Source organism: Acomys minous (assembly GCF_964271855.1).
Source record: "Acomys minous genome assembly, chromosome: 11".
Taxonomy (NCBI): domain Eukaryota; kingdom Metazoa; phylum Chordata; class Mammalia; order Rodentia; family Muridae; genus Acomys; species Acomys minous.
In genome coordinates this window covers 114,799,370-114,811,833 of record NC_140492.1, presented here as the reverse complement: position 1 = coordinate 114,811,833, position 12,464 = coordinate 114,799,370, and the positions used below count along the sequence as shown (strand labels likewise).

Here is a 12,464-nt window from a genome sequence, read left to right as displayed (position 1 = left end):
TTTTCTACACTGAATGTTGCCGGGGCCTCCACATGCCTCCTTGGGATGTCAGGTGATGGGTGTTGGGGTCCTCATGCAGCTCCCTTTGGTGCCTCTCCTGGCTCTGCCTCAGGTGGATCAGACAGTAATTAATGATGGTGGGGATCAAGTGTGGTGAGAGGTGTGTAGATGGCCTGAAGAGAGAACAGAAATCAGCTGGGGAGCATCTCTGGGACAAGAGGCCTCTGAGAGTCTATAGGAGTGACTCTAGCTGAGATCCTCCAACAGCAGGATACACGGAGCCTAACCAACCACCTCCTGCAGTCAGGTAAGACTTCCAGTGGGGGGAGGGGGACGTGCACCCATCCATAAAACCTTCGACCCAAAATTTGTCTTGCCTACAAGAAGTGTAGGGATTAAGATGGAGCAGAGATTGAGGAAATGGCAAACCAATTACTGGCCCAGCTTGAGATCCACCCACCCCACAGGAGAGAGCCAACCTCTAACACTATTAATGATACTCTCTGCTGTGCTTGCAGACAGGAGCCTAGCCTAACTGTCTGCTGAGAGGCTTCATCCAACAGCTGATGGAAACAGATGCAGAGACTCCCAGCCAAACAATAGGCTGAGCTAGGGGAATTTTGTGAAAGACTGGGAAGAAGGATTGAGGGAGCCAGAGAGCCAAGGACACCACAAGAAGACCTACAGAGTAAGACTGAACCACCAACCAAAGGGCATGATGTGTGTGGTTTGTACCTAGAGTCCCTACACATATGTAGCAGATGTGCAGCCTGGTCATCATGTAGCAGATGGGCAGCCTGGTCATCATGTGTGTCCACCCACAATGGGTGTAAGGGCTGTCTCTGACTCTGGTGAATCCCTTTGGATCCCTTTCTCCTAGCTGGGCTGCTTTGTCTGGCTTCAGTGAGAGGGGATACACTTAGTGCTGCTAGGACTTGAGGTGCCAGGATGGGTTCGTATCTATGCATGGTCTCTGCTTCTCAAAGAAGAAGGACAAGAGGGAATGGGGGAAGGAGGGCGTGAGGGTGGGGCTGGGAGGAGAGGAGGGTGGGGCTGGAGGAGAGGAGGGCTGGGGCTGGGATAAGGATGCCAAGGGACTAAATAAATAAATATGTTTAAAAACAGTAACTACCTGGTTAGGTTGCTATAAACAAGTCAATACACATTTATCTCAGTGTCTAAGAAATAAAACAAAAATAAAATACAAAAAATGTGTGGCATTGCAAAAGAAAAAAATAATAATAATAAGTCACTGTGCCAGTGGACAAGGTGAGTGACAGCTGCTTCGGCCCCACGTCCACATGCACCGTGTCGCCTCTCAAAGCCGTCCTCCTCCACAGCAGCCACACGTGAGTCAGCTTATATCACTGCAATAAAAGAGAGACGACCCTGTTTCCGCAGAAATAATTTACAAAAAAAAAATGTTCCCTGGTAGTTAGCATCTATATTTTAGAGCGGTGTGTAGATGAACAGAATTTTGAGAAAATCCTGGTACAGGGTTAGGAAAATGTCCTTTAACTTTTTTTTTCTTTTTTTTTCCTCCTTTATTAATTTATTCTTGTTACATCTCAATGGTTATCCCATCCCTTGTATCCTCCCATTCTTCCCTCCCTCCCATTTTCCCCTTATTCCCCTCCCCTATGACTGTTCCTGAGGGGGATTACCTCCCCCTGTAATGTCCTTTAACTTTTAAAACCAGGAACCTTTTGTCTGTGTCACCATGTGCTAACGTGGAACATGTAACAGAACATCATTTCTGCCAGTGTTGGGCTGCACATAAGACAGTCACCCCCGTGGGTGAGGACACTTAGTGACACCATGTCTCTTAGTTTAGGCACACTGTGTTTATGATGCTCTCACGATTTGCATTTCTCAGACCATGTCTCTGTTCTTGGGTGACACAAGACCACACACGCACACACATAAAATACTATGACTACTTAATATTCTTCTCCAGGTTTTCATTGGTTAAAAAGTTACTCTTACATATATACATATTTTTGTCTCATTTTAAAATTTTAACAGTATGAAATTTTATCACTATACATGTCAAATTTCCTTTTCAATTCCCACTTCACAGCCAGTGGGAAAGCAGTTCTTACATAGAATTGTATTATAATTGTTGTTCCAACTTTTCAATATTTCAGTATACCAGATATATATTTTTAAAGTTGCAAAAAAAAAATGACTGGATTGGAGCTTGTACAGAGTAAGTGTGACCCCCACTGGCCTATCTATGGAATTGCACAGTTGTTACCAGTTTAAATTTATTTTAAATTCTGCTTATGGAAAAAAACGATGCTCAGAACACATGTGCCTGAAGTGAAAATTCAGTATTCTTTCTAATAATAATTTTTCTTTTAGTTTTAAATGGCATATGTCACTTCATGTCTGTGACTATTAAAATAATATGATGGTTCTAGTCTCTAAAGTGAAATTTTAAGACAGATTTAGACTCGATGTTATTAATTCTATTCTGTAGTTGTTGTGTTATAATATTTTAAATGTTGATAGCATGTAAAAATATTCCTTTTTCTCATTTCTTTATTTATTTAATCACTTTACCCAATGACAGCCCCTTTCCCCCCTCCTCCAGTCCCAACCCCCCACCCTATTCTCCCTTCCCCCCTCCCCCTTTTTTTCAGAAATGGGAGACACACACACACACACACACACACACACACACACACACACACACACACACACACACGATCCCATCAGGAATAACTGCATCCCCTTCCACTGCGGCCAGACAAGGCAGCTCAGCTGGGGGGAAGCAATCCGAAAGCAGGCAACTGCAACCATGTCAGAGACAGCCACCATCCCACTTGCTAGGGGACCCACATGAAGACCAAGATGCCCATCAGCTACCTATGTGTAGGGGGCCTAGGTCCAGTCCGTGCATGCTCTTTGGTTGGTGGTTCATTCTGTGAGCTCCCATGGGCCTAGGACAGTTGATTTGGTTGGTCTTCTTGTGGAGCTCTTGTCCCGTCTGGGTCCCTCTATTCTTCCCCCCAACTCTTCCACAAGACTCCCCAAGCTTAGCCTAATATTTGGCCGTGGATCTCAGACTAAAAAGGTCTAAAAAGGTGTGAGCGAGAGTCACCTTCATATCGCTCCGTGAGGTTATCCTGTCGCAGGTCGCCAGCTTGTCACAGAGATGCCGCCCTCCCCCAGGCTCCTCTCACCCGGGCCTCCCGACTCCCGCCCCCGTTGCCCCACACCTTACCCGCACCCTCACTCCCCGTCCCACCAAGTCCCCCCTCTAACCACTTCCGATATTTATTTTATTTCCCATTCTGAGTGAGATTCAAGCATCCTCCCTTGGGCTCTCTGTAGGCTCAATTTTCTTAGTAAACATATTTTATTACGAACTTATTAACTGCGCATATGTCACTTATAAGCCGACTGACCTAAACAATAGGAGAAGAAGATTAAAGAATACAATAACAAAACCGTAAGGATATCAGTTCCGAGGAGCGATTCTCCTGGCACAATCTGCAGGATTTCTTCTGCTGGAGCCTAGAGTAACCAGAACCCAGAACCTCAGCAGGAACCTGGAGCCCCAAAGCCTTCCCTAGAGTGGTTCTCTCTAGGAGCGTCTCAAAGTGGAGCGATGAACAGCCGAAACTATCCCAAGTCTCCAAAGGCCCCGCCTCTTGTTTCTGGCTCACTTATGTATCCCCTCCCAGAGTCTGTTCATGGATCTTTTCAGTTGGCAACAACCAAGCTCCCGCACAAGGTGGTTTGCCTTCTAGTGGATTGACCTCACCTGTTCTCTCACAAGACCCAGGTTCGAACCTGCAATAAAGACTTCCTTGCTATTGCATTTGGACTTGGCTCTTGGGTGGTCTGTTCGGGGAGTCTCTCGAAATTTGGGGCATAACAGTATGTTTATGGGCATCTCTTTCTTTAGTATCTTCTCTGATTTTGTTGAGAACATTTTCTGGTCCTTGGAGCTGGGACTCTTCACCTTCTTCTACTCCTATTATTCTTAGTCTGGGTCTCTTCCTAGTAGCCCAGGTTTCCTGGATGTTTTATGTCAGGAAATGTTTAGATTCAACATTTTCTTTGACCAATGCTTCTATCACTTTCTTCTATCATGTCTCCCCCTGAGATTCTCTGCCGTTTCTTGTGTCTGTATTTCCTGTTTTCTTCCTTAGGTTCTCTCTCCAGCTCCAGGGTTCCCTCAGTCTGTGCTTTCTTTATTGCTTTCATTTTTCAGGTCTTGGGCAGTTTTATTCACTTCCTTCGCCTATTTAATTGTACTTTTCTGTATCTCTTTAAGGAATTTATTTGTTTCTTCTTTAAAGGCCTCTATTATCTTTATTAAATTGGATTTAAGGTCATTCGGTTGTGTTAGGATAGCCAGACAGAATGGTGGCCAGACAATGGAGCTCAGGCAGGGGGGGAGCAGCACACAGCTCAGGATGGGGGTGAGTGGGCACTAGGGGCTAATAAAATTATTTCAGTGTCACTCTTGCTTCATGGTTGGATCATAAGTATGAGAAGTTTATGCATTAGTATTGTATATAGTGATTTGGCATTATCTACTGTATTTACTGTACAAATTCCCCCTAATCTAAGAAAATGAAACACAATGTAACAGAAAGAATACAAACAAAAGGCTCTACCTCTCCCCTTGCTCCATTTCTCCTCTTAGAAGAGGCAATAAAAAGGGAAAACAATAATTCTCTAACATGTAAGAACCTACATGACCCAACCAAGTCGCAAGAGAAGTGTTTTTGTTGTCTTCTGCTGTTGAGGCAAGCTCACTCCTACAGGCCATCCTGGAACTTGGTATGTAGCAGTTGCCAACTGAGTCATGGCAGGGAACCATGGCAACAAGCAGCAGACATGCTGGGTGGAGCAGTAGCCGAGTGCTCACATCTCAAACCATCATCAGGAAGCAAACAGAGTGGGCTGGGAATGCTGTGCGGCTTTTGAAATCTTAAAACTTGCCCTCGGTGATATAATCCCTCCAGCAAGGCCACGCCTCCTAAATGCACCCCAAAACACCACTAACTGGGGACAGAGTATTCCAATATCAGATGCTGTGAAGGACGTCTCATCCAGACCTCCACATCTCGCTCCTGGGGTGCCCCTCAGGCTTGTGGCCACACCAAAATGCAAAATGTATTCAGTCCAACTCCAAGACTCCTTGTAGCCTAATAGTATTTAAAAATCCAAAGTTTCTTCTGAGATTCAAGGAAAGATCTTAATTGTAACCCATTGTGAAATAAAAGATTAAATTAAGGACTTCCAGAATATAATGACAATGGATATATATATATTCATTCTCAAAGGAAAAATAGGGGCGTACTGAGGAAACACTGAACCAAAACAAGAATGAATTCTAACAGGAGAAACACAAAATCTACTCAATGTGCAGTGTTCAACAGCTCAGATGCTTCTGCTCCTCCAAGCTTTGCTGCCGGCAACCTCCCCCTCCCTCTCCCCCTTTCCCCCTTCCCCTCCCCCTCCCTCACCTTCTCTCCCTGTCCTTTTCTGTATTCATTGCCCTGTTCTTCTTGTTTTCTTTTCTTTACTTTCTGTGTACAGCTCTCCTTGGCACATATTTCTTGCTCTGGCATCTCCAGCAACCTGAGGTCACCACTGAAAACTCAGATTCACTTCCACAGCTCCACACAATGGCCTCTCTAGGCCTCCATTCAGGAACTACCTTGACACACACCTGACCTCATTGGCTCTGTAAAACCATGGAGAGAGAGCCTGTGACCCCTTTACTCACACATCCCCCCATAACTCTAAAGTCACAACCCTGTGGACAAACTATCAAGTTGGGCTGCTTTCTTAGGATAGACCCTGCACCCCTGAATAGCACTTGCACTAGTTTTTGTTTGTCGTTGTTTAATAGAAGCAAAACTTACCCTATACTCTTCTTGGGAAGTTAGAAGCTAAATCAATACATTCCAAAGCCTTACTTGTCCCTCTAAAGCACAGTATGGTCAGGCCTATTGCAGCAATTCAACACTCTCTGATTCCAACTGAAATTTTTTTGGAACCCAAAGAAACTTTTATTTTTAGTTACTAGAGAGTTTTAATTGTTGTGAACATTGGATTTTTTTTCCATGCTTTTCCTGCATTTGCTTGATGTTTACATAAATATTTTTCTTTTTTGCCTCTTTTAATGAGGGCTGAATTGATTCTTTTACAAATCTTATATTCCTGAGAAAATACTGTTTATAATACATGCATGATCTTTTGACATATGTTTGGATGTTGTTTATTAAAAGTTAAGGATTATTGCACCTATTTCATGGGGAATTGTCTATGTTTTTCTAATAATGAATAATAATGACTGCATGGAATAATTCAGGGGATGTGACATCATCTTCAGGCTTTCTGTTTGTTTTTTCTTAAATATTTGCCATCTTTGCTTTTGTTATCTAGAAGAAATCTTTAGTCATTCTTATTTCTATTTCTTTGCAAGTGACTATTCTCTATCCCTAAGAATGATGTAAGTTTTTTTTTTTCCTTTTATCATGCACTTATAGTGATGTCACCCTGTGAACACTGAGTCTGTTCAGCCTCGCTGTGGCTTGCTTTCTGTTTTAAGCATATTCCAAAAACTCACGCACCTGGACCCTTGTATTTCTTTCTACACCTGGATAGATCTTCATGTAGCTCAACTGCTCACTAAAGCATCATATTCCTGCTGCTGTTCCCTGTGAGTATCCTCGTCAGTGTGTAAACCTTCTAATGTCGTCCTGCAGCCCCACAGTATTTTCATGGAACATAAATTTCCACAATTCTCACTCTGTAAGCATTCTGTGTCAATTTTCTTTCTCTACAGCTGTTACATGTTATATAAAGACATTGGTCAATGGTGCAGATCTAGTTCCTATTACACTTTATAGAACATTTCCTAGGGGATTGGGGATTTAGCTCAATGTTAGAGCACTTGCCTAGCAAGCTCAAGGCCCTGGGTTCAGTCCTCAGCTCTGGGAAAAAAAAAAGGACAAAATAACAAAAATATTTTTTTTAAAACAACATGACTAGAACACTTCCTAGTGTATTATACTGCTCAAAAATTTTTGCAAGAATTAATTTTTCTAATAAATAAATAATAAATTAAAATTCTACTCTAAGAAGAATGTTTAAATAGTAGTGCTTCTTATTTGGAGGTATCTGCTTTGCCCTATGAAACACTTGTCTTGTTAGTAAAGATCTTTAATAAACATTTATTGAATTAGTAAATGGTAAATGTACTCGACCACCTTAATATGATGCTTCAGTTTACAAATCTAACTGATTCCAGTATTATTAGTAGATAAACTTCTAAAGTATTTACCCATAATAATTTGTATTTTTAACTTTTAATTACATGTGTTTGTGTGTGTACACGTGTGTAAGCATGAATACGACAGTGTGTATGTGGAGGTCAGAGGACAACTTGAAGGAGTCAGTCCCTCCTACCATGTAGCGCCTAGTGATGAAAGTCGGGTCATCAGGCTTGGCAGCCAGCAACTGCTGAGCCACGTTGACAGTTCAGTAACTTATGTTTATCTATTAATTAATTTTACCGGAATGTTATTTATCGCTGAAAGTTTATATTTTTAGTTTTCAGAGCCAGAGCAGTGTAACTTTTGAAGTATTTCCACTAGGGTCAGAAGACCTCTATTAAAGTCCAGAATTGCCACCTTACATCCCTCACAGAGAGGTGAAGTTTCTCAAACTTCATTGGTTCTTGATCTTCCCCTCCCTTAAATGGGGGACGATGAGTTATCAGCTCTCCGAGCCTTTTCAAGTGTTAACATTCTGGGAATCTACCATGTACTTCACCTGCGCAAGCTCACTGCTGTGAAGGGTGGAACTGCGGCTTGTCAGGGTTGGTACCATGATAACCAATGTTCCTAGAGAGGCCTTCAAAGCACTCTTCCCTCCCAAATCACCTGAGTCATCTTAAGTTTTCTAATGCTAGCTTCAAGACAATCTTTACCAAGCAGTTAAAAAATACTCTAACACATAGTAAGCAGGAAGAGAGTCAAAAAGCATCTACCATCTCTTATCTAGACCTTTCTGTTACTTGCTCTGCAATGACCCATGGACCCATACTGGTCTTTTGAAAACTAGACATTATAATTGATTCCAAATGTTTGCCCCTTGGGTAACATTATTGTCATTATGATGATCTGGACTAGAAATGCCATAACATGGAAAGCAATACAAACAAATATACACACATAAGCCAGACAAAGTGGTGCACATTTTTAATCCCAGCACTTAGGAGGCAAAGGTGGACAGATCTCTGTGAGTTCAAGGACAGCCTGATCTACAAAGTAAGTCCAGGAGAGCCAAGGCTACACAGGGAAACCCTGTCTCAAAAAACTAATTGTCTTTTCTTTTACTACTTATCTGGAAACATATTTACTTAGATATATGTATTTATTTAATATATTAGTTTATATACAATAGCAGAGGTGCTATAAAATGGCTCAGTGGCTAAGTGCAACCTAGAGAACCTGACATCAGAATCTTAGCCCCCATGTGAAGGTTGGCCATAGTGGCAGGTGCTGTAACCCCAGCACTCAGAGGAGGTGCTGAGACAGGAAGATGTAGGAGCTTGCTAACTAGTCAAGGCAGCCAATGAAAAGCTTCCAGCTCAGCGAATTTGGCATGGCTTCCCACATTCCCTTGAGACTGGCAACTGCTGCATGGCGTCTTCCTCCCAGGCACAGTATTCTACGTGAGCATTTGTTTGAAATACAGGAAAACCAGCCTACCAAGGCTCATTACTTACAAATACAATTGGGAGGAGGGTATGAGAGGAAGAAGGAGAAGAGAAGGAGAAAGAGAAAGAAAAGGAGGAAGGGGAAAAGGAGAAGGAAGAGGGGAAATTCAAATTTTTTCCATACAGTTTTAATTAACACTTGACTCTGACTCTATAAAATATCAGAAGGAATTAATTTTCAAAGTAAAGGCAGCCATTGCCTGTCAAAGCAACTACAGTGCAGAATTTCAGAGAGCAAAGGGCACTAAGAACCTATCTGGTTCTTACCAGGTTCAATGCGGAAAACGCCTCCATTTCCAAACAGACAAGAAGCCAGCTTCACAAAGGACCCAGCCCCGCATTACAGTCTTGTTAAGATGTAAGTTTTCATTTGTCATTATGGTTAGTACCCACATGGAAAGGTATTTCCTTGACTCAAAATTCCACAGCTCCTCACTTCAGAAGAGACTAGTTTGTTTTGAAGCCTTAGCTAGGGAGCCACCAGATAAAAAGTCTTTGTGTAAACACTACGCTCCGGATTCTTTCTGCTGCTTTAACCCCCATTGTCAACCCAGGGTTAATGCGAACCTGAGAGTCCTGAGAGAAAACAACAATCCCCAAGAGGATTACCACCTAACAATAGACGCAAACAGGAACACACAGAGTTCACCTAGATAAGCTTCAACCCCCTGGCTGCTAGGCTCCAGCAAACAACTGCAAGCAAGGAGAGAAAAAAAAGACCCACGGGACAGCAGTGCACTTCCTCTGACGTCTGAGCTACCTATAGCAGCCTTATTCATAGTAGCCAGAACATGGAAACAGCCTAAGTGTCCCTCAGTAGAAGAATGGATAAAGGAACTGTGGTACATTTACACTATGGAATACTACTCAGCTCTTACACTATAGCTCCATTTTTACTATTTATACTATAATGAGCTATTATGTGTGTGGTTTTGTTTACCATGTAAATAAAAATAGGAAGCGTCTAGGTCTTTTTAATTTTTCTGCTTTTAGTTGTGTGGGTGTAGGAATGTTTGCCCCATGCGTGCAGATCTCTTCAGAGCCCAGAAGACACTGAATCTGTGTAGGACTTTTACTATAGCAATGTCTGAGGATTTTTAAGAAATGCTTAGCATATTTCAAAGACATTTCATTTCAGAGCCTGTTTTTAAAAAGGATAGCCACAAAAATTAATAGTCCACGGGAGAAACAATTTTACCAATCAACCGAATGATTCTCTTGGTGTTAAACACAGACAGCGTGATAATAACTTACATATTATGCGGGAGCTTTTATTTAAAAAATAAAAAGGTTCCACTAACAAGAATGCTCAGCTTTGTAAAGCACCATTTCTCTCTTTCAGCTCCTCCACACTGCAGCAATCAAGGGAAAGCAAGCAAAGACGGTCTGCAAATAGGTGGGTTTGAGCCTGTTCCCAACAAAGTTCATTTTTTAAATAAAAGGCAGTCATCTGGACTAGACCCCTAGGCCAATAAGCCGCAAATCTTTGGTAACGTTATTTTTAATGCTCATTGTTTAAACAAACATAGTAGTTCCCTTAAAGCTATGTTGCAAGGTAGGACTAAATCACATGATCTGCAACGGGCTGAGTGACTGTAGCCAAATGTAATTCTGTAGGTGGCTGGCGGCCCAGACCCTCTGCCCACAGCATTCTCCAGAAGCAGGAAAAACATCTCCTTCGTCCCAAGCACACCCAATAGTCAGTACGACTCCCCCGCTTAAACAAAGAAGACTGAATCTGAGTTTTATCAACACAGCTCTGTATCATGGTGGAGCTGCAAGCTGCTGCCATTGTGGGCTAGGCAAAGAGTCGGGATAAAATTCAGAGCGGGGCCTGGGGGGTGGGGGTTGTGGGGGGAGCTGCAGGCCAAGGTGGCTCAGGGAGTGAGCACACTTACCACCAAGCCAGGGCCTCACATGGTAGGAGGGAAGAACCAAGCCCCACAGATTGTCCTCTGACTTACAGACGCACACCAGACGAGCACACACCCCTCAGCGCGCGTGCCAATACACACACAGGCACACGCGCGCGCGCACACAAAGCTAACACGTTTTTAAAGTTAGCATCACTTAAATGATTTTTTAAGTGCCTTTTTATAAGTAGGGTGACTATTTTGTTTTATAAATAGGCTTTTTCTGATAAAAGAAAGGACGAGAGGCCTAAACACTCACAGACCTCGGAAAAGGGACCTCGGAACTAACTGCACGGTGAAAAGGGGCTGATTCACTGCTAGGAAGCGAGCCAAACACAGCCTGGCGAGCCTGGGTGGGGCCCAGAAGGAAAGCCTAGATGTAAGCCAGGCCAGACCCAAGCAACCCTATCCTTAGACCACACCACAGCCTTCACGGGGCTCTAACCCAGGATTGTGGTGACGGGGATTCTCGTGGGTAGCCAGGACAGGGAAATCCCATTTGGTCACTCTAACAGAGGCCTGTGATCTCTACCGTCGTGGGAGAGAACTTAAGGTTAAATGCTGAGTTGCCCTGGGGCCTGAGATCTAGGGTCAGGACTGTAGGTCAAAAAAAAGCCCTTAGGTGGTTCTGCTCCAGCAAGGAAGCTCAAAGAGACTCAGTCCTGCGGTTGGGGCTAGCAGCGGTTCTCAAGCTGATTTCACGGTGGGTGCTGCGCCTGAGGCCAGCTGGTGGACCCATCGGCCTCTGTCCTTCACTGCGCTCTGAAGCTTCGAGATGATTCGTGATAACCACTTTCCAATGGGATAAGTGTTACTCGGGAGGTCTGGGAAGTGCGAACCGTTTTCACAGCTGTGATTGGCAGTTTTCTACCCAGCTACTGAGAGATTTGCAATCTTGGGAGATTGGGAGAAACAGACTGCAGTGTTAAGTGTGTCCAGCAGAGGTCGCTGGTACGCAGAGAGCCTGCCAAGGTGAGGGCTCTGGTAGGCAGCAGACGCTGGAATCTGCAAGTTTAACAAACTAAGGATTCCGTTGTTTTTGTTTGTTTGTTTTAGATTTATTTATTTTTATGTTATGTGCATGAGCGTTTTGCCCACATGTATTTGTGCGCTGCAAGCGCGCTCTGTCCACGCAAGCCAGAAGAAGGAATTTTATCCATTAGAAATGGAGGTACAAATAAGCGTTAGCCACGACGCAGGTCCTGGGAGTTGAACGCAGGACTTTTGGAAAAGCAGGTACTGATGTCAACTTCTGAGCCATCTCTCCAGTTCCCCAAACTAAGGTTTCAGTGGCAATTTGCCCTTGGTCTGTTGGTCTTCCCATATCTCAATTGTAATAAAACCTACCTGTTACAGCAATATTATCTGATATAAAGGCTTTATTGGTTTTCATAGCCTATAACTAAGTTCTGATTTTACTGCATTGCTAGGAAGTGCTATTGGACTATCACATCCACATACGTGATATTTTTATAAAGGTCTGTCATATACTTGCTGTCATTTTAATCTCAGAGAGATGAGTAAAAATCCCTGACTTTTTATTATTTTTCATTTATTTATTTATTTAATCTCTCTACAGCCTGATGACAGCCCCCCTCCCTTCTCTCCTCCCAGTCCCACCCTCACAACCCACTCCTTCCGTTCCAACCCCTCCTCCCAGAGAAAGGGAGACCTCCAACAGGTACCAACCCACAGTGGCATCTCAAGTCGCAGCAGGACCAAGCGCATCCTCTCCCACTGGGGCCAGACAGGGCAGCCCAGCTAAGGCGAAGGGATCCAAAGGCAGGTGTCAGAGT

At 43.4% G+C, this 12,464-nt stretch overlaps 1 protein-coding gene across 1 annotated transcript in view; it reads right to left on the bottom strand.

Moving 5' to 3' along the window:
- Window positions 1-1,077: 1,077 nt before the first annotated feature.
- The window catches only part of EMB (embigin), an 84,379-nt gene continuing 72,992 nt past the window's right edge, over window positions 1,078-12,464 (bottom strand). Inside the window, exon 10 of the mRNA XM_084801392.1 lies at window positions 1,078-1,367. The gene's annotated coding sequence lies outside the window, so the exon portion shown is untranslated. The remainder of the gene's footprint in view (window positions 1,368-12,464) is intronic.